Source organism: Phyllobates terribilis, unplaced genomic scaffold (assembly GCF_046119375.1).
Source record: "Phyllobates terribilis strain yellow unplaced genomic scaffold, ASM4611937v1 Scaffold_11__3_contigs__length_659146591, whole genome shotgun sequence".
Taxonomy (NCBI): Eukaryota; Metazoa; Chordata; class Amphibia; order Anura; family Dendrobatidae; genus Phyllobates; species Phyllobates terribilis.
This window is the reverse complement of record NW_027362771.1, coordinates 432456781-432481100: the sequence shown is the minus strand read 5'-3', so window position 1 is coordinate 432481100 and position 24320 is coordinate 432456781. Positions and strand designations below refer to the sequence as shown.

The 24320-nt window shown below is 42.5% G+C and overlaps 1 protein-coding gene and 1 long non-coding RNA gene across 4 annotated transcripts in view; one reads left to right on the top strand and one right to left on the bottom strand.

Annotated features, from left to right (window-relative positions):
- Nucleotides 1-23875, bottom strand: part of FURIN (furin, paired basic amino acid cleaving enzyme) — a 222180-nt gene extending 198305 nt beyond the window's left edge. The window contains exons 1-2 of one of the 3 annotated variants that reach the window (XM_073653189.1): nucleotides 23264-23867; nucleotides 1559-1670 (exon numbers count right to left, since the gene is read on the bottom strand). The gene's annotated coding sequence lies outside the window, so the exon portion shown is untranslated. Of the gene's footprint in view, nucleotides 1-1558; nucleotides 1671-23263 lie in introns of all 3 variants that reach the window. The other 2 variants (XM_073653190.1, XM_073653188.1) reach the window with 2 other exon arrangements.
- On the top strand, nucleotides 17708-22465 carry LOC141165223 (uncharacterized). Its single transcript, XR_012251099.1, has 3 exons — nucleotides 17708-17933; nucleotides 19356-19452; nucleotides 21504-22465. It is a non-coding gene; the product is annotated as an uncharacterized lncRNA (long non-coding RNA).
- Nucleotides 23876-24320: the final 445 nt, after the last annotated feature.

The window sequence follows — 24320 nt, the reverse complement described above, 5'->3', positions numbered from 1 at the left end:
CAAATATCCCACAAACCAAAAAAAAAAAACCACACACACTCATCTTGCTCCCATTCCCCGATGCACTGACTCTCCTCAGTGCACAGCTGACGCGATGAAATGACATCATCACGACTACTGGCTCACGCGTTGATTGGTGGAAGGTGGAGCCAGCAGCAGCGCCCTCCAAAGTATTCACCACTGTCTGCATCCAGAGCATGCGGAGGATGGATAGCGGGTCGGGGAAGGGCACGGTGTAGTAGCCCATGGGCCACTTTAAGCCCTTCAGCTGTCTTGGGCCAGATGAACAGCCAGAGGGCTGGATATGGCCAGTGGGTCACATTTCGTCCAAGTCTGGTCTAGAGGAACCTGTAAGGTGGAATGAACCAGCAATTCTTTTTCTATATGTTCTTGTTTGAATAGTATTATTGCCTTCCTTCACACGGAGGGAAAAAGTCCAAAAATTGACTCACTTTTATATTGCAATTAAATATGAAATACAAAATTATATTACTGTTAATATACTGTATAAGGTGTGGTACATCCGCCACACCAGACGCCCATATAAATGACTGACGTCTATGCAGCAGCCATACCACACCAAATGAAGGACAAATGGATAGTCTTCAGAAAAGATGCATTTTTTTGTCTTACCACCACAAGAACCTCCTGTCATTGACAAACCATTTACCTGCACAAAGAGCTCACCATTGTAACTAAAATAATTACATGTATCAGTAAATATTACAAAACCAAGACTTATTGCAAGCAGGGCCGTATATAGGAATCATGGGGCCCCATAGCAGAAGCGCCAATTGCCCCCCCCCCCAAAAAAAAAAAAAGAAAATGTAAATAATAGTCAGGGTCACTAAAGATCAGATCTCACAACTTTCCATCCATTACATAATAATTTTCCTCCTGCTGAAGTCCTAGATCTCTCTTTCATTGCACCATAAAGTGAGATGCCAATAAAAGAGCCCCCCAAACACAGTATGATACCCCCATGGTGAATTCCTCCACATACGCAATATAATGACCCTACTACACCCAACCTCAACTCCCAGGGCAAAGTATGCTGACCCCAACACAGTATGATCCCCCAACTGTGAGCCCCTAGAGCTAGAGAGGATGATACATAATAAGGGAGGGTGTTATACATAATAAAAGAGGAAACTATATAACTAAGGATGGCGCTATTCATAATAAGCGAGTACACTTTATACTAAGGGACTGTACTATACATAATAAGGCTACATTCCTGTATCTGTATGCAGTGTCGGTGTGCTGCCCTGTTTTACAGACGCATTGAGCATGTCCTATTCTAATCCTCAAAATCGGATCAGAACAGGACATTCTCTGACCCTCTTAGATCTCATTCTCAGATCCGTGATTTTCATGGATGTGTGAATGGATCTATAAAACTGTACGAGTCCGTAGACCATCCTATAAAAAAAAATCTGGCAGCACACGGAAATTTCACACAAATGTGAGAATGCAGCCTAAGGGATTTTACAGATAACATTATCACTCCAAGTCACACAGTGCAGATGCAGAATAATATTTACATCCAGGCACTTACCGCTGACGTGTCATATGATCAGAGCCGGTTTCTGCTGCTTCTTCTCCATCTGGTCAGACCTTCATGTCGACATCTCCCAGCCACGACTCATCTTGTCACGATGATATCCAGCCTAGAAAATAACAAGGTCACATATCGTATGCATACATGTCTCCCCTGCTCTGCGTCCTCGAATACAGATATGTACCCCCCCCCCCATTAATATACTATTAGCCACTTAGTAATCAAAATATAAAGTGATAAGCAGCACTGTGCCCCCCATTAACTATAATCTCCACCAGCCAATAATATAAATTCTTCAGTCTCTGTGACTCTCCCCATTTAACTGTAAGGCTATGTGCACAAGGAAAACATACAAGGCTTTACAGTACATTAAAGTGAAACCCCCGTCATTGCTCTCCCCAGCCCCACCATCCCATCATTCCTCTCCCCAGCCCTACCATCCCATCATTCCTCCCACCAGCCCATCATTCCTCTCCCCAGCCCCACCAGCCCATCATTCCTCTCCCCAGCCCCACCAGCCCATCATTCCTCTCCCCAGCCCCATTATTGCTCTCCCCAGCCCAATCAGCCCCATTATTTCTCTTCCCAGCCCCATCACTGCTCTCCCCCCACCTCCCCTCCTCAGCATTTCAGTAAAAAAAACAACTTACCTCAGCTCGCTCCCCTGCAGCATCCTCCTGGTTGCCGGCAGCTTCCTTCCTGACCCAAGCGCGCACTGCATCAGGACGTCATCAAGCTGCGCGCGCCTGGGTCAGGAAGGAAGCAGAGGACGAACCCTCCAGCTCCGCTGCTATTCTCCTGACAGCAGCAGAGCTCCAGGGATCGCTCACTGACCGCCACGTGAAGGGAGCAGCTGCACCTTGCGGGCCCCTTGGTGCAGCTGCATGGTGGGGGCCCGGCGCAGCTGCACCGACGGCGGTATGTCCACCCCTGGACTGCTATGGGGCCCCCCGGGCCCCATAGCAGTCACGTGGTCTGCTGCCATTGGCGGTACGCCACGGATTGTAAGTCATGTGACAAGGCGCCTTAAAAAGGTCAAAATTGGATGTAGAAATACTAAATGTCAATAGGTGTCACTAGAGAGCTAGTCCTCTTCCTCTCTGGAGAGGCTATTTGCATATTTAAATTCTCAGAGGCGATTGCATGGCCTATAAGCCTCAACAAGGAGAATGGTTCCACCTTAGACCATCAGGTAGAATCCTCTCACCTAGTCAAATCAGATCTCCTGCTTTGCATTGAGGAGAATAAAACACTCAGGATCAAAAGCCAAACCAGAAACTTAGTTTGCAGAAGTGTCTGAGTCATGTAGCAATATTGACCCTTTACAAGCCTTGCCACATCCAAAAGGTGGCGCTATTGGATGTAGCAATACATCCACTGAAGAGGCTATTTTCAAAACCAAGACAAACATAACATTTTTAAATATTGATTGGGTGTCGCAGTTTGAGTTTCTTAAATTTACAACAATGTCCCACAATCTTGGCAAAGTGTATAGTGACTATTACAAAAATAACTCATCCTGCACAATCTTGGCTATTATTTGAAGAACACTAAGATAAAGCAGGGCACTTTTTCACAATAGGTTGTAGCAATGAATTTGCCAATTACATAATTACTCATCTGAGGAGTAAATCACTCATAGCTGGAGCAAATTATTCCTTGCACAGCTTTTAATGTATTTACGTTCAGAAAGCAGTTATACTGATTTTCATACCAAATTCTTTTTTTTTTTTTTTTTGCTAAACTCCTAAAATTGACACTGTCCTCCAACAGGAGCTCATTGTGTCTTTGCATTTTTAAATTTTCTTTTATGTTTTGCCACCATTCATTTTGTATGTAGTTGTATCACACAACATCATTTAAAATTTTAAGAAAAGATCGGTAACTAATATTGCCAATGACCCACCTTTATAAGTCAATCTCAGGGCAAGACCGTTGTTCTAAATCACTACTCACAAGTGAGAGGATCATTAGATTTTCTATAGTCAGAATTTAAAAAGGTTTGGTGTCTTGAATTTGCAATATTTACTGAAACATAAAAAAAAAAAAAAAAAAAGTTATGTTCAATGGCGAGCACTTTGTGCAGTTAAATGACCTTTCAAAGGGCGTAAGGTTTTCGCGATCTTGGTGGGAAAAAAATAAACAAACACGGTCTTTTCTGATAGTAATCCATTTGTCCATGAACTGTTGTGGTGGTATGGCTGCTACAAAAGGGGATTATATGGGTGTCTGGTGTGGCGTCCATACCACACCTTACACAGTACATGAATACTACTTATAATTTGTGTTTCATAGTTAACCCACAACTGGTGAGGTGGGGTTTGTGTCACGCAACTGGTGAGGTGGGGTTTGTGTCACGCAACTGGTGAGGTGGGGTTTCCTATACCCCAGTGTTTAGAAATCTTATTTTTACAGAAAATGCAAAGATCACATTTGTTTTAATCGTTTTCTTATTGGCGATTGATTACACATGAGTATAACAAATTTTTGACACCCACAAATGAATGGAAGCTAGTGAGAGGCGCATCCTCATACCAGCATATTTCAAAGAATGGCAGCAGAACAAAAATTCCCTGGGGTGTGGCAAACCCCACCTCACCTCACCAGTCGAGGGTTAATTGCAATATAAGGATATGTGCCCACGATGCAGAAATGAAGCAGAAAATTTCTGCATCTCCCTGGCAGAAAAAAACGCATGCAGATTGTGCATGCGTTTTTCCTGGAGAATACATGCGGATCCACATGCGTTTCCTCATGCAGATTGACAAGCACTTTCCAGGCGATAGCATCACTTGGAAAGTGCTTGACAACTAGGTCACACTGTATAAATCCATGCAAACAGCATGGATTTATATAGTGTGACCTTAAAAATTAAAACAAATAAAGCTATACTCACCCCCGAGGCCCCGGCGTGGCTGCAGCGCTGCTTCCTGGCTGGTTCCCGGCATATCGCGAGACAGAGCGGTGAAGGGCCTGCGGTCACATGACTGTGACGTCACCGCAGGTCCTCAAACGATGCCGGCATTCAGAGAGAAGACGCTGGACAGGTGAGTATAAACTTTATTTGCTATTTTATTCTTTTTTTACAGGTACAATGGTACCCAGGTCTGGATGAGAGTCTCCTCTCCTCCAGAACTGGGTACCATCCGCACATAGAGACGCATAGAAGCCGCTTGTAAAAATGTACAGTCGCGGTTTCTGTGCGTCTCAATGCAAGTCAATGGCGGGAGTTCCGCTGCACTTCCGCAAAATTAAATGACATGCTGCGGATTTTTGTACGCAGCATAAACGCTGCGGAAAAATCCGCAGCATGTGCATAGAACATGCGGAATCCCCTTGGGGACCATGGGGTGCGGATTACCTAGCGTTTTACAAGCGTTTCCGCTGCGGAAATTCCGCAGCATAAACGCTTGAAAAACGCTACATGGGCACACAGCCTCAAAGTGATTACATTTTTGGACTTTTGTCTCCGTGTGAAGGAAGGCAGTAATACTATTCAAACAAGAACATATAGAAAATGAAATGCTGGTAATACAATCTTACAGGTAAGATCACGACATTCTAGACATATTATTACAGGTATACGAGTAAAAGATTTAACAAAAATTAAAACGTAACTGTTCAAATGACAACTTATAAATCGGATGTCAAGAGTAGTGTTGAGCGAATTTGAAATGCCGAACAAATTCACTCGACACTAGTCAAGAGTTCAAATGACAACTTAGAACATCATATGACAAGAGGTCATATGTCACAGATTGGGGAAACGTGAATATCAAAATTGGAAGGCAAAAAAAAAAAAAAAAAAGGGCACACTATTTTATCATTGGAGAGAATAGTGTCAGAGGGCTGTTATTCCACATTAGCAAGTATATCGTCTCCACGCTTGGTGGTGGGGGGGGGGGGAAACAAACAAAAAAACGCAGTATAGACACAGGTCTAAGGGGGTAACGCCTCGGCGTTACCCCTTAGACCTCAGTCCAGAGCCTCTCATCTAGCCAAATCAGCTCTCATACTTTGCACTGACGAGGGCCAACAGCCAGAAACACCATGTCTGCTAACAGATTCTGATTTGGCTTTTATCCCAAGTCATATTGCACGACTCGTTAAAGGGTTGATTGTGACTTGTAGGATGCTGCTTCCAATAGGTGGCGCTGTAGAGTACAAGTCCTCTTTCTCTGAAGAGGTGATTTGCAGTATAGACAGATATCATACAAAGGTTTTTTTAAATGTGGAGTTCCAAAATGTGCGCCATGTAAATTTACTACTCAGAAAATAAGTTTTCATAATTCTGTGGATAATAAATCATACTACGTTAACATTTAGGAGTTGTGGAAGTGTATGTGTAATATTGGCTATAACGGGGTACACAACAAGATCGATAAGACAGCGTATTAATAAGCAGGTCCGTGATTTAAATGATCCAGAGGCTAGTAATCCATTTAAGATCCCACTATGTGTTTGAGTATCTTGATATTGGTACTGCAATTAAGCACACTTAGCTTCCCTCTATACAAACATTCAAGAAGTGCTCCATTTGAGGTTTTAAGTTTCAGGCTTTGAAAAAGGTTACTAAAATAGTGAAAGGCAATCGCTGGTTAATAATGAAACATATTGGATCCCATTACTAAATATACATCTTACCCAAAGGGGTTAAATCACAGAATACACTTAATTGCATCAGGGCAATCTGGAGGAGCTGGGCAAAGCACCCTAATTGGCGCATCTAATGGATGCGCCAATTCTGGGGGCGTCTGTGGGCTGGTATTTTTAGGCTGGGAAGGGCCAAACAACCATCGACCTTTCCAGCCTGACAATAGCCTACAGCTGTCCGAGTTACCTTGGCTGGTTATCAAAAATGGGCGAGACCCCACATAATTTTTTTTTCTATTATTTATTTAGTTCCCAGCAGTGACCTGGGAGTCAGATGCGTCCAGGCCTCTTCCCCATTCTGTTCCTATTCCATTTGAGTGCCATTTCCTGCCCCCTTGTTAGAGTCTTCTGGAAAAATGCTAGTTTCCAATTGACTTCCATTATAGTCGAGTCAAGTACTCCAGCATTTTAGTACTTGATCTTCACTAGTATACATGCATTTCTATGCAACACATGAAGTTTAGAATAATTCTAGACTAAAAGGATTTTTAAGAGTGCCGTTTGTGTTTTTTTTTTTTGTTTTTTTTTTACATAGCATTTTTAAACCAGCTTTTTTATCATGTTACATATATAAAATGCATTTAAGTCTTCTATAGAAGCTTATGGGAAAACACCATAATGATACCTCCATACCCTAAACTTGCAGCATTTTGATAAATGGCCAAAAGTAAAGGGGGGAAAGAAAAGCAGCAGGAGAAGGGTCTAAAAAACAAATGAAAGACTTTAATTTCAGGCTAGCTAAATTATTTAAAGGGTGTAAGCTAGGTACACACTGCCTGCGCCTACTGTTGTACACTAAAAGGTACGCGCCCAATTGTGGCCAGTGTCAGGATGAATGCCTGGGCATCTTTTCAACATGGAGCCAAAATTGTTTAAGTTATCTTGCCCCTCAATGAAAAATAAAGAAAAAAAAAAAAAAAAACACATTTGGTATAACCACATCTAAAAAAAAAATATTGAATTATGTAAAAGACAATCTGTCAGCAGGTTTTGCTATGTAATTTGAGAGCAGCATGATGTATAGCCAAAGACCCTGATTTCAGCAGTCACCAAATGGGCTGCTTGCTGCAGTTCTCTAAATGCTGAGCTCTTTATAATCTCACCCATGCCACTGATTGGGAGGTTTCTGTGTACACTGAGCATAGGCAGAAAGCTGCCCATTAATGATGGAGATGAAGTTATACAGAACAGAAGGATGACATGGCACAAAACAATTAGTCCTGTTGTGAATCTTCTGCTGATAAAACCGATTTTAGCGGGTTAAGCATAGTGAATATCTTTTGATCTATACTGTGTTTCAAGTTGTCACTTCTATGGACTAAAAATAATACCAATAAAAATCTTGGATTAAGGTGGATTATAGACAAGTGTGAAAAGCCCCAATAAAGCAAGTAGAGCAGGCAGTTTAGGGAAATTTTACATGCAGCAGGACGGCTGCTGAAGCATCTGTGACCTTCTCATACATCTGAGTGTGGTTTGCAGAAAGCGATGCATACAGTTATATGAAAAAGTTTGGGCACCCCTATTAATCTTAAGCTTAATGTTTTATAAAAATTTGTGTTTTTGTAACAGCTATTTCAGTTTGATATATGTAATAACTGTTGGACACAGTAATGTTTCTGCCTTGAAATGAGGTTTAGTGTACTAACAGAAAATGTGCAATCTGCATTCAAACAAAATTTGACAGGTGCATAAGTATGGGCACCTCACCAGAAAAGTGACATTAATATTTAGTAGATCCTCCTTTTGCAAAAAATAACAGCCTCTAGTCGCTTCCTGTAGCTTTTAATGAGTTCCTGGATGAAGGTATTTTTGACCATTCCTCTTCACAAAACAATTCCAGTTCAGTTAAGTTTGATGGTCGCCGAACATGGACAGCCCTCTTCAAATGATCCCACAGATGTTCAATGATATTCAGGTCTGGGGACTGGGATGGCCATTCCAGAACATTGTAATTGTTCCTCTGCATGAATGCCTGAGTAGATTTGGAGCGGTGTTTTGGATCATTGTCTTGCTCAAAGATCCATCCCCTGCGCAACTTCAACTTTGTCACTGATTCCTGAACATTATGGTCAAGAATCTGCTGATGCTGAATGGAATCCATGCGTCCCTCAACTTTAACAAGATTCCCGGTGCCGGCATTGGCCACACAGCCCCAAAGCATGATGGAACCTCCACCAAATTTTACTGTGGGTAGCGAGTGTTTTTCTTGGAATGCTGTGTTTTTTTTGCCGCCATGCATAACGCCTTTTTGTATGACCAAACAACTCAATCTTGGTTTCATCAGTCCACAGGACCTTCTTGCAAAAAGAAATTGGCTTCTCCAAATGTGCTTTTGCATACCTCAGCCGACTGTTTGTGGCGTGCTTGCAGAAACGGCTTCTTTCGCATCACTCTCCCATACAGCTTCTCCTTGTGCAAAGTGCGTTGTATAGTTGACCGATGCACAGTGACACCATCTGCAGCAAGTTGATGCTGCAGCTCTCTGGAGGTGGTCTGAGGATTGTCCTTGACTGATCTCACCATTCTTCTTCTCTGCCTTTCTGATGTTTTTCTTGGCCTGCCACTACTGGCCTTAACAAGAACTGTCCCTGTGTTCTTCCATTTCCTTACTATGTTCCTCACAGTGGAAACTGACAGGTTAAATCTCTGAGACAGCTTTTTGTATCCTTCCCCTGAACAACTATGTTGAATAATCTTTGTTTTCAGATCATTTGACAGTTGTTTTGAGGAGCCCATGATGCCACTCTTCAGAGGAGATTCAAACAGGAGAACAACTTGCAAGTGGCCACTTTAAGTAGCTTTTCTCATGATTGCATACACCTGGCTATGAAGATCAAAGCTCAATGAGGTTATAAAACCAAAAAAAGTGCTTTAGTAAGTCAGTAAAAAGTAGGTAGGAGTATTTAAAACAAGAAAATGATAAGGGTGCCCATACTTATGCACCTGTCAAATTTTGTTTGAATGCAGATTGCACATTTTCTGTTAGTACAATAAACCTCATTTCAAGGCAGAAACATTACTGTGTCCAACAGTTATTACATATATCAAACTGAAATAGCTGTTGCAAAAACACCAATTTTTATAAAACATTAAGCTTAAGATTAATAGGGGTGCCCAAACTTTTTCATATAACTGTATATGCATATACCTGATTAGTGCTACAGGTTTTCAGTCACAGAAGTGTCAGCAACAAACCCGACGCATGTGAACTTTCCCTTATACCAGCATCGCCAGACTGTTCAATGCTGATGTGTCATTGATGTAAGAGCTACACTGCTTCCTGGGAAGAATTCCATCAGGATAAGTCATAGGTGTACATGTCTGACTAATGCTGCGCACAGCAAAATTGTCTCACATTAAGTTGATCTGTAAGGCTTCCGTAAGTGGATGACCTGATAAACCCCCTCAATACTTTAAATAAGAAAGCCTGTACCCCGGTGACCGCAGGGAGGGGCCTTCCGATCCCACTATAATTTGCTTGGCTTTTCTAGTAGACATGTGGCATGAGGTCACTGCAAGTGCGGGAAGCAGCTTCCTATAGTGCACTGACCGCAGCCAGCCCGTCTCTACTTCATGCAGGTATTGACATGCCGTGGCTTGGGGAGAGGTTAACCTCTTCTGTGCTAGCCATACCAAAGCCTGCAAAACAAAGAGCAGACAGCAATGTGGTTCCACAGAAAGAAAAATATGGCGCCAGGCAGCTCACCGACCCACTAGCCACAATTAAGTGACCATTTAAGCAAGTGCTTCTCAAATTGAAAGGCGGGCATCACCAATGAGGAGCCCCTAGAGGTGGGTGAGGCGGCAGTGTCTGCAACAAATCTGCCATGTGTGAACATATTCTTTAGAAATTCTGAAATCTTGCAGCTTTGAGCCTCATAGTAGGTAGGCTGACCGTTCCCATTCTCTACAGATCACAATGGCTGTCCACATAATCATACACAAATTATAAAAAGAAAGATCTACAATCAGAATAAAAACAGATTAGAAAAGAAAAGAAAAAAAATCATATTAAAGCAATTTAGTTATTAAAAATATACTGTGTAGCAGTTTGAGGATCTGGATATTTAGTGATCAGGAACAGTACAGAACAGTGATTGCTCCTAGGAATAAGAGAATTACAGATTGTGTTGTAATGGACAGAAGGAAAAAAAAAAGGATTCTGTTACACACAAACAAAAAAGAATCTCTACATAAAATGTCAAAATAATTAAGTGAATGGGGCTTTTAACCTTGTAAAAGACAAATGAAAACAGGAACGTCTAGTCTGCACGTATTCAAATTGCATATTTGTGGTCAGGTGACCGTCCGCTCTCACCAGCAAAACAGGAGAATCCTGGAAGTGGGCGGCATACACGCTGTAAGGACTCGCAAGTCTGCCATCACGTAGAGTAAGGGTATGTGCACACGATGCAGAAATGCTCAGGATTTTTTCCTGAGCGTTTCTGCATCTCTCTGGCAGGAAAAAACGCATGCGGATTGTACATGCGGTTTCCTGCCAGGGACATGCGGAAATGAAGCGTTCTTCACATGCATTTCCGCATGCGGGTTGACAAGCGCTTCCCAAGCGATTTTAGCATCACTTGGAAAGTGCTTGTCAACTTCACACTATATAAATCCATGCAACCGGCGTGGATTTATATAGTGTGTGAATGTCAAAAAATAAAAAATAAATATATACTCTACCCTCTGATGGCCCCCGGTGTCCTACTTCGCTCGGTCCCGGCTGCCGGCAGTGAAGACTTTAGGACCTTCTGACGTCAGCGTCACGTGACCCGTCACATGACTGACGTCAGCGAAGGTCCTTCTTCATTCAACCGCGAAGTGCGGGGAACCAAGCAGGAGCGCTGCGCGGGCCGTCAGAAGGTGAGAATATATATATATATTTTTTATTTTATTCTTTTTTTTTTAATGGTACCTGGGTCTGGATGAGAGTCCTCTCATCCACACCCGGGTACCATCCGCACATTAGACCGCATGAAAAGCGCATCAACATATACAGTGATGCGGATTCCATGCGGTCTAATGCAAGTCAATGGCGGCAAAAGAGCAGCGTTTCCGCAAAATTAATTGACATGCTGCGGATTTTTGACCGCAGCGTTTACGCTGCGGAAAAATCCGCATCATGGGCACAGCACATGCGGATTTCAATTGGGGAACATTGCTGCCCTTCTACCATGCGTTTTTCATGCGTTTCCGCGGCGTTTCCGCAACTGCAAAAACGCCGCGGAAACGCATGAAAAACGCATCGTGTGAACTCAGCCTTACTGCAGACTCTCACCACAAGGAAGTACCGACCTGAACCATTATTACTCGCATGGTAAGTGTGTATATTTTTGATATAATATATATATTTATTATCTCTCTCTTACACACAATCTAAATTTTAAACATTTGATTCAAATATGAAATCATGAATTGTTGGCGACTGCAAAGAAATGTAATTTTTAATTCTTAGTAACAAAAGGAGGGCAGGGCGTGCAGAACAGTCAGCCTTTTTGTTCTGTCCTTGGAGATTACCTGAAAGAAACCCAGAAAACATCCTACAAGAAACATAAGGTCAGTAACAAAATTGACACACAGCAGATTTCTTCTCCAATTACTGCAGGCAAATAGTAGGAATAGAACATTTTTAACTGTTGAACTAATGCTTGTTCATCCAGCAGCTATTTCACCCCCACTCCCCAACCTCCATACACATGCATGACTGATTCAATAGAGCGTGCATGATAATTAGCTAGACACCTCTGGCGGCAGCTTATCAGAGAAACTATAGGCTGCCGAAATTCAATAAGGCTATGTTCACATTTCCAGTAATGATTCGTTAGAATGGATCCAGCAGCAATTCGTTGGCAAAAAAGTTGTGCAGACTCAACGATTTAGTCCATTTTTTAAAAAAACTGATCTTTTTTTTCTTTTAACATTGAAGTCTATGGAAAAAGGATCTGTTAATTAGCTACTTTTTTAATTTGTAAAGGATCCGTTTTTTTTGCTTACTGGATCCGTTAAAAATGGATGGCTAACGGATCAGTTTTCTATAGACTTCAATGTAAAAAAAAAAAAAAAAAAAAGCCACCTGTGCTCCAAAGTCCAGCAAAACTTTAAAAGACGCTGTCACTTTTCAACTATTTTAGCCCATATTCTATAAAAATAAATTGAGCTCTACTTAGCCTAACTGGATCCAGCGTTGCCTCTATACTGCTCCGGTCTTTGGTGATCAACTGAAGCAGCGATGTCAACTCACAGAGCACAGCGGCCTATGCATCGTCTGAGAGTCGATTGACAAAATGTTGACAGTGCTGCAGCCACAGTTGTGGCCAATCAACAAAGACCAGAGCAGCAGCTGAGAGGCATCATTGTTCCCTGGGAGGGCAAGTAAAGTGCAGTTACTTATTTCATAACTAATTGAGACCATGGGGAAACGAGAGACTACCTCTTTAAATGATGACAAATTATTTTTAATCTGCAAAATCCTACTTAAGTTAACTGAATCAGTCTCTTTCACCTGTTATAAGTCTGTGTACAGTACCTACTACAGTTCTTGAATTACTAGCGCATTTATTTTGAGAGATTATTCGGTTCTCGTTATTGTTGCTAGTCCCCTTGTTTAAGGGGGAAGGTATTTTCTTGTCCGCTGGAGATCAAGGCTTGTTCATTAAAGAGGACCTTTCATTTTTTTTTAATTAACCCGAATACCTCACCCAATTGGTGCTGCTCCACAGATTCTGGAACAGTATCTTTGTGGAGCTCAGGTCTAAAGTTATGCTCTCAGAGTAATGAAGATAAAAGTTTCCCCTACAGCTACTTGGGTATATACACCAAAGAATTTAGAGCACCAGAAAAAAAAAAAAGCAACAGTGTATTTATTGCCTGTAACAGTTTGGTCAGGTGCTCATTGCAGGAAGGGAAGTGATGACTATGTGAACATGCAGAGCCAGGCTGCAGCTATGACCTTCTCTATAGGTGTTTGCTTTTCCCCCCCTGTATGATGCAGACATGTTTTGATTGGTCATTAGTTATAGAGGAGAAGAACGAAATGCCCACATGAAGTTATGCGGTCTACAACCAGTTGGTTGAAAGGAAAACTTGCATTTTTATTGCTAGGAGCACAACTTTGAAACAGAGGGGCAGAAAAGATAAGAAAAGCAGTTCCAGAATCAATGGAGCAGAACCAATTGACAGACTTAGTCAGTTGAAATTAAAAAGTCTTAAAAAAAGGTCCTCTTTAAGCTGAAGAAAAATGTTAAAATGTGAGCAGCTCCCAGGTTCAAAATATTCTATTTCAATATGACAAAAAAAAATAATAATAAGGGTCAGACTTGCACTGCATAGACCTAACCCGAAACCATCCTTTCCAAGCAGGATAGCTTCTGATTATAGCAAATTCCCTGTGATTGTCCGAGGAGCGGGGAGAGCAGATTACAGTCGCATTAAAGTCACTTGTATTCTGTTACTAGGACAGACGAGGGGGCTCGTCATGGCAATTCGGAACCGCATTTAGAATTCTCTAATGTAAACCTAATAGTCACCATGTAATACATGTAAACAAAAAAAAAATCAGATCCATAGTAACAAAGCAGTCATGTTCCATCATTAATATTGTTACAACTGTTCATAGTTAAACAGCTATTAGAAAGAAGGGAAATGACTAAGGGAAGGGACATTTTGGAAATAAGTGAACTGGGCTTCAGCTTTGATCTCTTCAGTGTGGGTGAGACCCTGGCCCCACACCTCATAAGGCCTAATGGTGTTATTAACTACCCAATTAGTCAGTCTGTGCTAGTACATTTACCATGCACAGACATGCCGGGATTAGCCATTTTATACACTCTTTTAGAATAACTTGCATACCTGTGTTTTAGCAAAAGTGAATGTGAAGCAAACTCTGCAATGACCCATAATTTACATGGCTCAGGCTATGTTCTCACATTGTTTTGAACTGTGAAAAGTTTTATATTTCCTACAAATAAAGTTTTTTTGGGGATCTCAACTTACAGCTATTTTTGCTAAATAAAGATGATGATATGCTGATAATGATATTCATAATAATTCAACATCGGAGATATTTGAAGGCCATTCCCCATAATTTTGTCCTCCTCTGGGATTTGTACTGAGAACAGTGATTGCTGTAGAAAAAGGCAGGCTAGAGATATTTTATTTGGTGCTTGAAACCATTTTAGAAATGTGTAAGAGTGCCTTCAATTACAAAAGGGAGAAAAGTAGTCTCCTAGTAAATTTTTTATAATTTAGTAACTTTCTTACCATTAAACATTCACGTTTTCAAAGGAGCCAAGAAAATTTATACAGCAATGAAACAAAACACTTCCTTGCAGAAGTATGCAAATTGTCTCTTCAGAGAGTAGAAGACCAGAACTCTAGTGCCACCTACAGGAAGTAGCAATCCTAAAAGTCAATAGTGACCCTTTAATGAGCCTTATCACATGACTTAAGATATAAGCCAGAACCAGATACTCAGTTTGCAGACACTCTTTCGGGGTACTGCCCCTCATCAGTGCAAAGTTTGAGTTCTGGTTTGGCTGGGTGAGAGTCATCAGACCGGTATCTAAGGGTAATATTTCTCCTTGCGGAGAGCGACATGTTAAGCACGTCACTGAGGAGACTTTTAAAGCCTCAGCGAAGTAAAATGAGGAAATTTACACATGATAATGACCACATGTACTTTTCAGAGAATGTTGGTGACCTCACAGGTCACTAGAACGGTTGTGCCAAAAAAAACAAAACACAAAACCATACTACTATGACTAACAGGGTTACAACGAAAAGTAATCCCTGTATACAGAGAACGTAGGATCCACAAACCACACCACATCCCCTCCCTCTATATCTAAAGTGATCTTTGTACTTTGTCACCATTAAATTTACAGTGGAAAATATACAAACATCGATAAAACCAGGAATGAAACAGCAAACAAATATCCGGTACATTGCTCAGATGCCAGTGTGTTAGATCAGTAAATGCACTCATACAGGAACTTAGTACATCATAACGCCAAAGCATAGGAGCAGATTAAAAAAAAAAAAAAAAAAAAAGCATAATAAAAAAAATATAGTTCCATCTGTGCCCAGAAATACCAACTAGCAACCCCCTCCCGACACGCGTTTTGCTTTAAGCTTTGTCTTGGGGAACTCTAAGCATATAGCCATGATAGACATTTCAACGCAGAAGGCAACATATCAGATGACAGATTCCCTTTAATAGCAGCCCAATCAAGAAGGCCACCCCCGTAATGTACCAAAAACCACAATTTATCAGTATTATGATTGTAGTTAGCAGCAAAGTATGAGCAACACAAAGATGTAAAATATAAATATATATTAAAATATCTATGGTGCACACTACACGGCTAGTGTTTAGCCAGAAGTACCGTATTTTTCAGACTATAAGACGCACTTTTTCCTCCAAAATTTTGGAGGAAAGTGGGGGGTGCGTTTTATAGGGCAAACATATGTTCGGCTGTGGCTGTGGGTGGGGCTGGAGAGGAGCGGCAGATGAGCGGGGCACAGGAGGGAGCAGCCGCCTGCTGCAGCCTACGCTGTGCCCGCTAACAAAGAAAATGAATATTCCCTGCTCCCCCAGCCCATGGGCGTGGAGAGCAGGAAATATCCTTTTTCCTTAATAGCCGGCACACTGTACCCACAGCGCGGCTCCTGCTGCCGTTTTGCGATCTGTGTGCACGCTATTAAAGTCAATGAATATTGGCTACAACCCACTCCCATGGGTTGTAGTGAATATTCATGGTCTTTAATAGCGTGCACACTGACCGCCGGCTCCAGCACACACTGACTGCCGGCTATTGAAGAGTGAATGGTCACTGCTCCCCACGCACACAGTCCCAGCGTGGGGAGCAGTGACTATTCCGGCACAGCACTTCACTGTGTGAGGGTGCATGGCACAGAGTGTCGGCAGCTGAGCGGGACACCGCGCTGGAGGAGAGAGGAGGCGAGTATGACTGTTTATTTTTTTTTTGTGGGCAGCATGATGGGGCTCAGAGTGTGCCATGCATACCAGGATGGAGGGGTGCCAAGCATTCCAGGATCAAGGGGTGCCATGCATGCAAGGATGGGAAGGAGGGCCACGTATACCAGGATGGGGATTAGGGCCATATATACCAGGATGGGGGAATAACAGAATTGGGGGACTACCCCAATACCAGTGTCAGCAGCAGACCCCCCTCCCCCATAACAATGAATCATGACCACATTTTTTTTTTTTAATACATTGTTTCTATTTTCCTCCTCTAAAACCTAGGTGCAACTTATGGTCCGCTGCGTTTTCTAGTCCGAAAATTACGGTTTATATTTTGGTAGTACCAAGTCCAAATCGCTCAGCCACAGTGAGTGCATTGAAAAGAATACAATCATAACCTCCTCAACATTGAAATTGCAACACCAGGAAGGAAAAGTCGTGGCATTATGGAAATCAAAGCATTGTCAAACATATTAATGATATGGACACAAAATTTTGAAAATATCTAATTTTTCAGTAAAAAGTATGAGTACCAAGAGCAGAAATTCCCGCACTTACACACATTGGCTGCTATCAAAGAGGTTATTAACAGTTGTCTGAGGAATGTTCGGTCACGCTGAATGCTTTGGACGTGCAAATCATCAAGATCTGCTGCTGGCAGCTCCCTTTGCCATTGCCGACCAATGATGTCCCAGATGTGCTAGGTGGCAGAAAAGTCCAGAGACGCTGCAGAACATCGTAGTAGGCTGCGAACAGAAGCATGAGCAACATGTGGCCACCAAATCAATGCAACTCCGAACTGTTAGTGTACATGGAATGAAGACTAGAAGCTTCGGCTACTGCACATTATGCCAATCCACACTATAATCCCAGGAGTATGACCAGTATCACATTCCCTCGTAAAGGTCTCTTCTTGGCCCACAATCTCCAGCAATGCATATAAAAAAAAAAAAATAAAAAAAAAAAAAGCATGATTCATTGCTGGAGACAGACCTCTATTCCAGCCTCTAGTCCTTTGGAGACCACATGGACAACGCCATGAAGAGGCCCAAGTGAATTCAGCTAGACAAACTATTACTTAGACAATTAATATCCTCATTGATAGTAACAAAGATGTGAAAGTGCATAGTGCTCATACACAATACTGAAGTGCGGTTTTAAAAATATTTCCATTCCATCATTTGCATATCATTAAAATGTCTATCAATCCTAATCTATCCCATGATTTCCATAATTCCACAGCTTTTCCTTTTAGTTGTTGCAACTTTAATGCAAAGAATTTTATATGCAAGTTTTTTTTATCTATTTTACCTTTGTTTTTAAACAAAAACATACAAAAAAAAAGTTGAACTTCCTCCAAATCCTAATTTCTAGGGAAGAATTTTTTTTTTTTTTTTTTTTACTTTTTAATCTGGTGAAGTGTTGAAAATCGTCATTATCAATAAGCTAAGGGTAAATATGGAAAAAATATAAAAATGAAGAACACATGCAGATGGCGACTGCAGAGGAACGTGTGCCCTGCTGAAGTGGTGTGACAGATAAGTAAAGTACACACACTGGAACAATCTGCACTTTTCTCATGCCAAATTTGTTTTGTTTTTTTTTGTGTTACAAAAGAGAAGAAGAGGGGACGTGCAGAACAGACTCAGCCTCTGATTGGACCTATACGGTGCTGTCCATGGAGATTACCTGAAAGAAACCAAGAAAATATGCTACAAGTCACAAAAGGTCAGTAAGAAAACTGACACAAAGACTGTGCATCTTCTCCAATTACTGCAGAAAAATAATAGAGGAGCACGGCATTATCATCTTAAGTCCCTAAATGGGACAATCTTCCATAATTACAAGTTAGGGCAAATATATAAGAGCACTGGTCCCAAAATACTTCTAAAATACTTGGCACAGAGATACAAACTGCCGTTAGGTTCACTACTGGGATGAACTGCTGGCATAGACATTGGGCTGATCTCTAGCCATGATCCAAGTGTGCCCAACAGTGGCAGACACACAAAGAGCCCCTGTGTAAGAACAGTATATGGGCCCTATACAGTGCAATAGCGCATTATAACGCACAATTCTACCTGCTTGGGAGGTAGATGATGGCCCCCTTACCTGTTGAGCCCCTTTTTGTCAGCAAGATTATAGCAAAACCAAACTTCACCATTTTGGTATCAAAAGTGTTTAATTTGTAATGTCTTTATTTTTAATAATGGAAAAGGTGTGCGATTCAGAGATTTTACTTAAGAAACTAGAGCCAGACAGGTCATTCAGATCCACATAATAGAATAGCGGTGGGGCTTTGTGATGAGAAAACACCACTAAACACTTATGCAGATCTAGGAAAGCGTTAGCATAGGAAATATAGCCTGACCACATAGTTAATGAATTGTCTATTCATATAGCTGTAGTACGGGCCAAGTTCAACAGATCAGAGCCATTCTACGTGTCTGAACAATGGACTGTGAAGTTCTTCCTCAAGTAGAATTTATGAAAACCTTGGCAACGCTAGTACAATGAAAGCTGGACAGACATATCACTCAATCATCAGCCTTAGTGGATTTTTCATATTTGGAGTTCGTTACTCTATTTCTTACTGGCACAATGAACATGAGGCGACAGTATTGTTACACCCATTGGTTTATGGGACAGTTGCTCATTGCTGGAGTGTCTATGCCCAATGTATCTTTGTCCAGTGTAAACCTGCCAAGCAAATTAATGACAAAAGACTTGCCTGTCACTGATCGCATCTTGTATGTGGGTAAAATAAGCTATCATTTTTTTGGCAGCACATCCCATCAGGTACAATGGGGGGGGGGGGTGAGCCGCCGATCGTAATGAAAATGAACGCACCCCTCGCAGTAACTCTTACATGAAAACGAGTACCATTTTGCTTCCTATATTGCTGATCTGCATCTATCACTGACAGTGACCATGTAAAAGGACCCTTCCAGGTCTGTGTTGTACCTCCTGAAAATGAAGCATTAACATTTCCCTTGTCAGTAAGTGGTGTCCCTTCATAGTCTCACACTGTCAGCACCATTTCTTCTAAATACATCAGATATATTGTATATATTCAAATGTCTCATCCTTCAAATGTAAGGGACATCTGCGGCTGCCTTCACTTCCTCCTGATGTCTGATTTATCCAAAGGTGGGGTGAGTGAAGAGGCCACAGCTTGGCTGCAGGGATTGAATGACAATGTCACACGAGCCCCGGGAGAGCCGACGCCACTGGAACAGCACGGGAGGTGAGTACAAGTGTTATTTTACTTGGGGGAAACAGTGATTGAGAAGGTGTTGTCAGTAGTTGACAACCCTTTTAAAGAACAGAAACTTTAAACTTTTTGGACAAAAAATGTTTTAATTAAACAATCAGAACAATACTGTTACAATTTCAATTCAGAATAGAAATTATATCTCCATATATCCATGTATGGATCAGCCCATTTTCAAAATCTGGTGCCGTTTATCTTCTGAGGAAACAAAGGACCACACATCCTTGCTTCATCCAATATCAGACGGGGTGAGAGGCAGTCTTTCAGCTGGACAGTATAGTTTGGAGACAACGATAGGAATGATCTTTAGAGACAGCTTTAGGAATTGAAGGACATTGGTATGAATAGCTGCCTATTCAATCTTCTGTGATGACCCCTATCAGATCAAAATTCCCTAAAGCTAGATTGATGTGCTGAGAGACAAGTAGACAATGATAATTCAATGGGTTTATGTCCATGGCCGTCTTACGGCTCCTTTTTCTGCAGAAGCCCTATGCAGCAAAAGACAGCAAAAGCCTGATGCCCCGTGATAGACTCTGCTTGCCCTGGCTGTCAGGAAATCATCTCTGCTGAATTCACAGACTATGCACTGTTGCTAGAGCTGAACATTTTAATAAGACCGCTTAACTGGGAACTGCAAGACCAATAACTATAGCACGCACATAGCCAACTTTAGGAGGTGAAATCAATGTTAAAAAGAGGGTGGTCTCACTTAAACATCTTTCCATATGCTCAATTGCAGCAAGAGGAGGTCAGCATATAGCATCAGTCTGCTGTCTGACAGGTGGTGCTCATGTATTATATATACACACACACACACACACACAGGTATTCATCTGGATGACTGTAGAATATAGCTATAAACAAGATCGTCAGCTCTGCCAACAGTCTACATAGAAGTTTAAATTCGGTGAGATTTGCTGAGAATCTGATGTCCAAGTTGGTCAAATACATGATATAGAGTTATTACAATCTCAGCTGCTCATGGCAGAGATGGGAACTGTGTTCAAGCACCAGCCACAGAAGATGGGGCTCCAGAAACAGCTGAGCTGGCCAGAGCTACCCTATTTTCATAAGGAACAGCGTAGATGAACTTGCTATGTTGTCGATGAGAGTACATTGCAGGCAATATCAGTCCATATAAATGTACCCTTACATACAGGTCGGCCATTTACCTCCCCAGATAGATGTTAGGACAGAACTAAATTCTCATCTATTACAATTATTCTGAAATAAAGCCTCACCATTCCCTGTAAAAGCTGTCATTAAGGCCTGTTTAAAAGTAAAAAAATGCAAGTTACCAATCATTAGCCTATCCATGGCGCTGATCAGCACACAAACAACCAAAGTTGATCGGCGTTTGTTAAAGCACCGAAATCTGATGTCTAAATGCAGCTTTTCAAGTGTCTTTCAGAGGCTGTAAACACACTTATTATTGTCATTAGCAGACAGTAGTTTTTAAGCACATTTAATAAGTTTTCTGGCAGAGAAGACATTTCAATCAGATCATTTGGCCATATAGACCCACCAATTTAGATTGTTAATGGTCTGATTGAATAGAAATCGGTTAGCTGCTACTCACACAATGAGCAACCAAAATGCTCGTCCGTTGAGTGAAATGAGTTTTTCAGCACTTTGTCCTAAGCAAACAGGACATGTGCTGTCGAGAACAATGATCTATTAAGGATTGTTCCGCGTGTATGGGTAGCGCAGTCAGCTTGTCTAAATAGGCTTTTAAACAACCCAGATAGGCAAACTCGAGGGAGATCTGTGGCCGTTTTAGCCAGTAGGATGCCTCATTTAAATGCACCCCTAGACAGAAGCCCGTAAAAAGTGGGACGGTTATTAAATTGCCTCTGTTTTTATAAATGGGTCTTCACGATCACTTCTACAGCAAAAGTAAATAACTTGGAATATGTTACTTTTTTGATTCACAGTAAATCCACAGTATATAATTTTAACAGACAATTATGCCTTACCTGCACGTTTTGAACATATCACCTGAATAATGATTGTATTTTTAGGAACTTCGATAAACAGAAAACAACCCAAGAAGTGTAGCCCTGGTAGCAGATTTCTAAGAGCACAGCTCCTTGGGCTTTGTCCAGCCCTAAGCTATGAAGTTTACCTCTACCTCACCTCAACACCTGGATGCCCCTGACAAAGCGTTGTGGAGCTGCTCTCATCATGTACTTGGTTCTGTATTACGACGCAAGTGACACATTATAACTTCACAAGTGAATAGTCAGCTTATATAGGGTTAATGTTACCACAATGTAACAAGGCGATCTGTTACATTTAGATACATGCAGCTCTTTAACAGCATTTCTCCACCAGTAACAACTTCAATCTGGAAACTCAAAGGCTGAGGATTAATGTGTTCTCAGAAGAGAGAATATGAGGAAGGATTGTCAGAGTAGATAAGAAGAAAGCCTGATGTCCAGTAAATACAATGTAATGCAATCACTAACAGGATCACTTCTGCAGATGATTACTAAAATACAGACCATGAGGAAAGAAGCTGTACATGTGGCAGGGAAAAAAAGGACAAGATGAGTAAACCTCATGGTGAGAAGCCATTACTGCAGAACCAGGTCTGGATCCATATCTCTCCAATGTGTAGTGTTTACATCACTATTCATAGGAACCCAACGAGTCCGTCAGTAACCGAACGAGAGGAACGTCACAACTTCTCAGGAAGAAGTCCTACTCAACTAGGCAGAACAAGTCCTCTGGTGACTTCCCGGCACATCATCCATTCTGTCATTACAGCATGTACATAGCAAACAATATAGATCTCATGCCAATTGACAGCAACTAATACATTAACCTTGACTTACAACTCAGCAGGCAAAGAGCCAATGCAACCAAGGCCAACAACCTGTACATATCATAGACCCCAATAAACGGCTGTGACAACAGTACTTCTTAATAAGCGACAGTAACTTCATATTAGGGGCTGTCAGGATAAAGTAAGTCCCCAAATAAATGCAGGATCTACCCAAATCACCTGCAGTGATACATCCCATACACGGGAAGAGTCAACACTAGGATGTCACCATCACTTAGATATATCTATATCAGTAGCAACCTAAACTATCTAATGTTATTATTGCGGACAATCATACTGTGGTTGGATTGAGGGGGTTTGGGGCTTTACCTGGATAGTAAATGTCCTGACTGGGGTACATACATGTGTTGGGCTGTTTTCTTGGACGGTCAGTAAGAGATCTCTTCTATAGAAACTTCTGATCCTAGAACCCTAACAACATGTCTGATCTCTATAAACATAGAAATACAAAAACTAAATATTGTAATATCACACGGGACGGACAAACAGACATATCATTTATTGACCGAGTTGTGTCATTTCAGAAGTCAATAATCCCATAAAATGTTATAATTTTATGTACCAGGATGGAATCGTTCACCCCTCAAAGAATAGCCACATCAAGATAGTATGGCTCCAATACCCCACCATGTGCATTAGTGTTTATGGTGTGAGGGGGGCATAGGTGCACAGACTGGAGTAGTTATTGGGGGCTTATTATAGTCCATTATACATCCAGAAATAAGCAATATGCACCCCCACAGTGCATCCCCCCCATAGTGCCCCAGTAGTCCCATCCCAGGGTGACAGCAGCTTCTCCATAAACTTTATCACCAGACATATGAAGAGTAGACATTGTTGTCATTACTCTGTGCAGTCAGGGTCAGACTGTCACTCCACACACTGTCACTCCACACACGTGCCCTTTGCCCCCAGGTGACAGCAGCCCCTTACCGTGGCCGGTGCTGGGCAGGGTCACTTCCCACAGCCGGTGAGCAGGGCGGAGGTGTCTGGGGTCATGTCCTGCCGGATCTCCTGTCAGTGCACGGGCTCCCAAAGTGCAGGCGAAGTTTCCTCGGCAGCCGCACTCCCCGCTCCCGTCCTCCTCCTCCCTGCGCTCTTCTTTATGTGGGACGCAGGGGGCAGCGTCATCCCCGTCAAAGCCAGTCCGCTCCCGCCCCTTCCACAGCCCGGCCGGGGGCGGGACAGGCGGCTGGCGGCTCCGGATCACGCCGTGCTCTGCCGTCTGTGCGGGGACAGTTCCGGGCAGTGTGTTATGGAAGTCCTGAGCGTTCACCGGGAGGCAGCACACACCGCCAGCGCTGCCATGGTGGCCGCCTGTCCCCGGTAATCACCCCGGACCCTCCCTCCCCCCCGGCACACAAGCCCGACACCGGCAGCTCTATGGGGAGGCGATCCGACCTCAGCGGGAGTAAGAGAGAAGCCGGAACCCGCGTCACAGCGAGAGCACAGCGGCGACAACAACAGCGGCGGAGGCGGCAGCATGGAGAGCGGACCGGCGCTCGGCTTCCTCCTAATCCTCCTCCTCTTCCAGGCGGCGCGCAGGGAGCTCTCACCTCGTGCATGCGCGGCCCGGCAGCTCCTCTTTACCTCAGCCGAGGGCAGCGGGGCGGACGGGGTCTGACTGAACGGCCGCCAGCTGCAGGATTGGTTGCCAGGAGCTGCCATGGGGGCGGTTATGGGGCTGATGCCAGACGCTGTGGCGCCCTCCATGTACAGGTGTAGCAGAACTGACCGCCATTGAACAGTTACCGGCTGCTTATGGGAGACCCTCTGATACCACTGCGGGGCACAGTAGCTTCACATAGCAACCAATCAGCTTGCAGCTTTTATTTTTTTTAGGAGGCTTATTTTCTGAAAGCTGAAATCTGATTGGTTGCTATGGACAACTGCTGTTTCCTTTGCAAAAGTTGTGCATAGTGTGCTGTCCATAGCAACCAATCAGGTTTCAGCTTTCAGAAGAAAATTTGTGCGTGTATCCATACATATA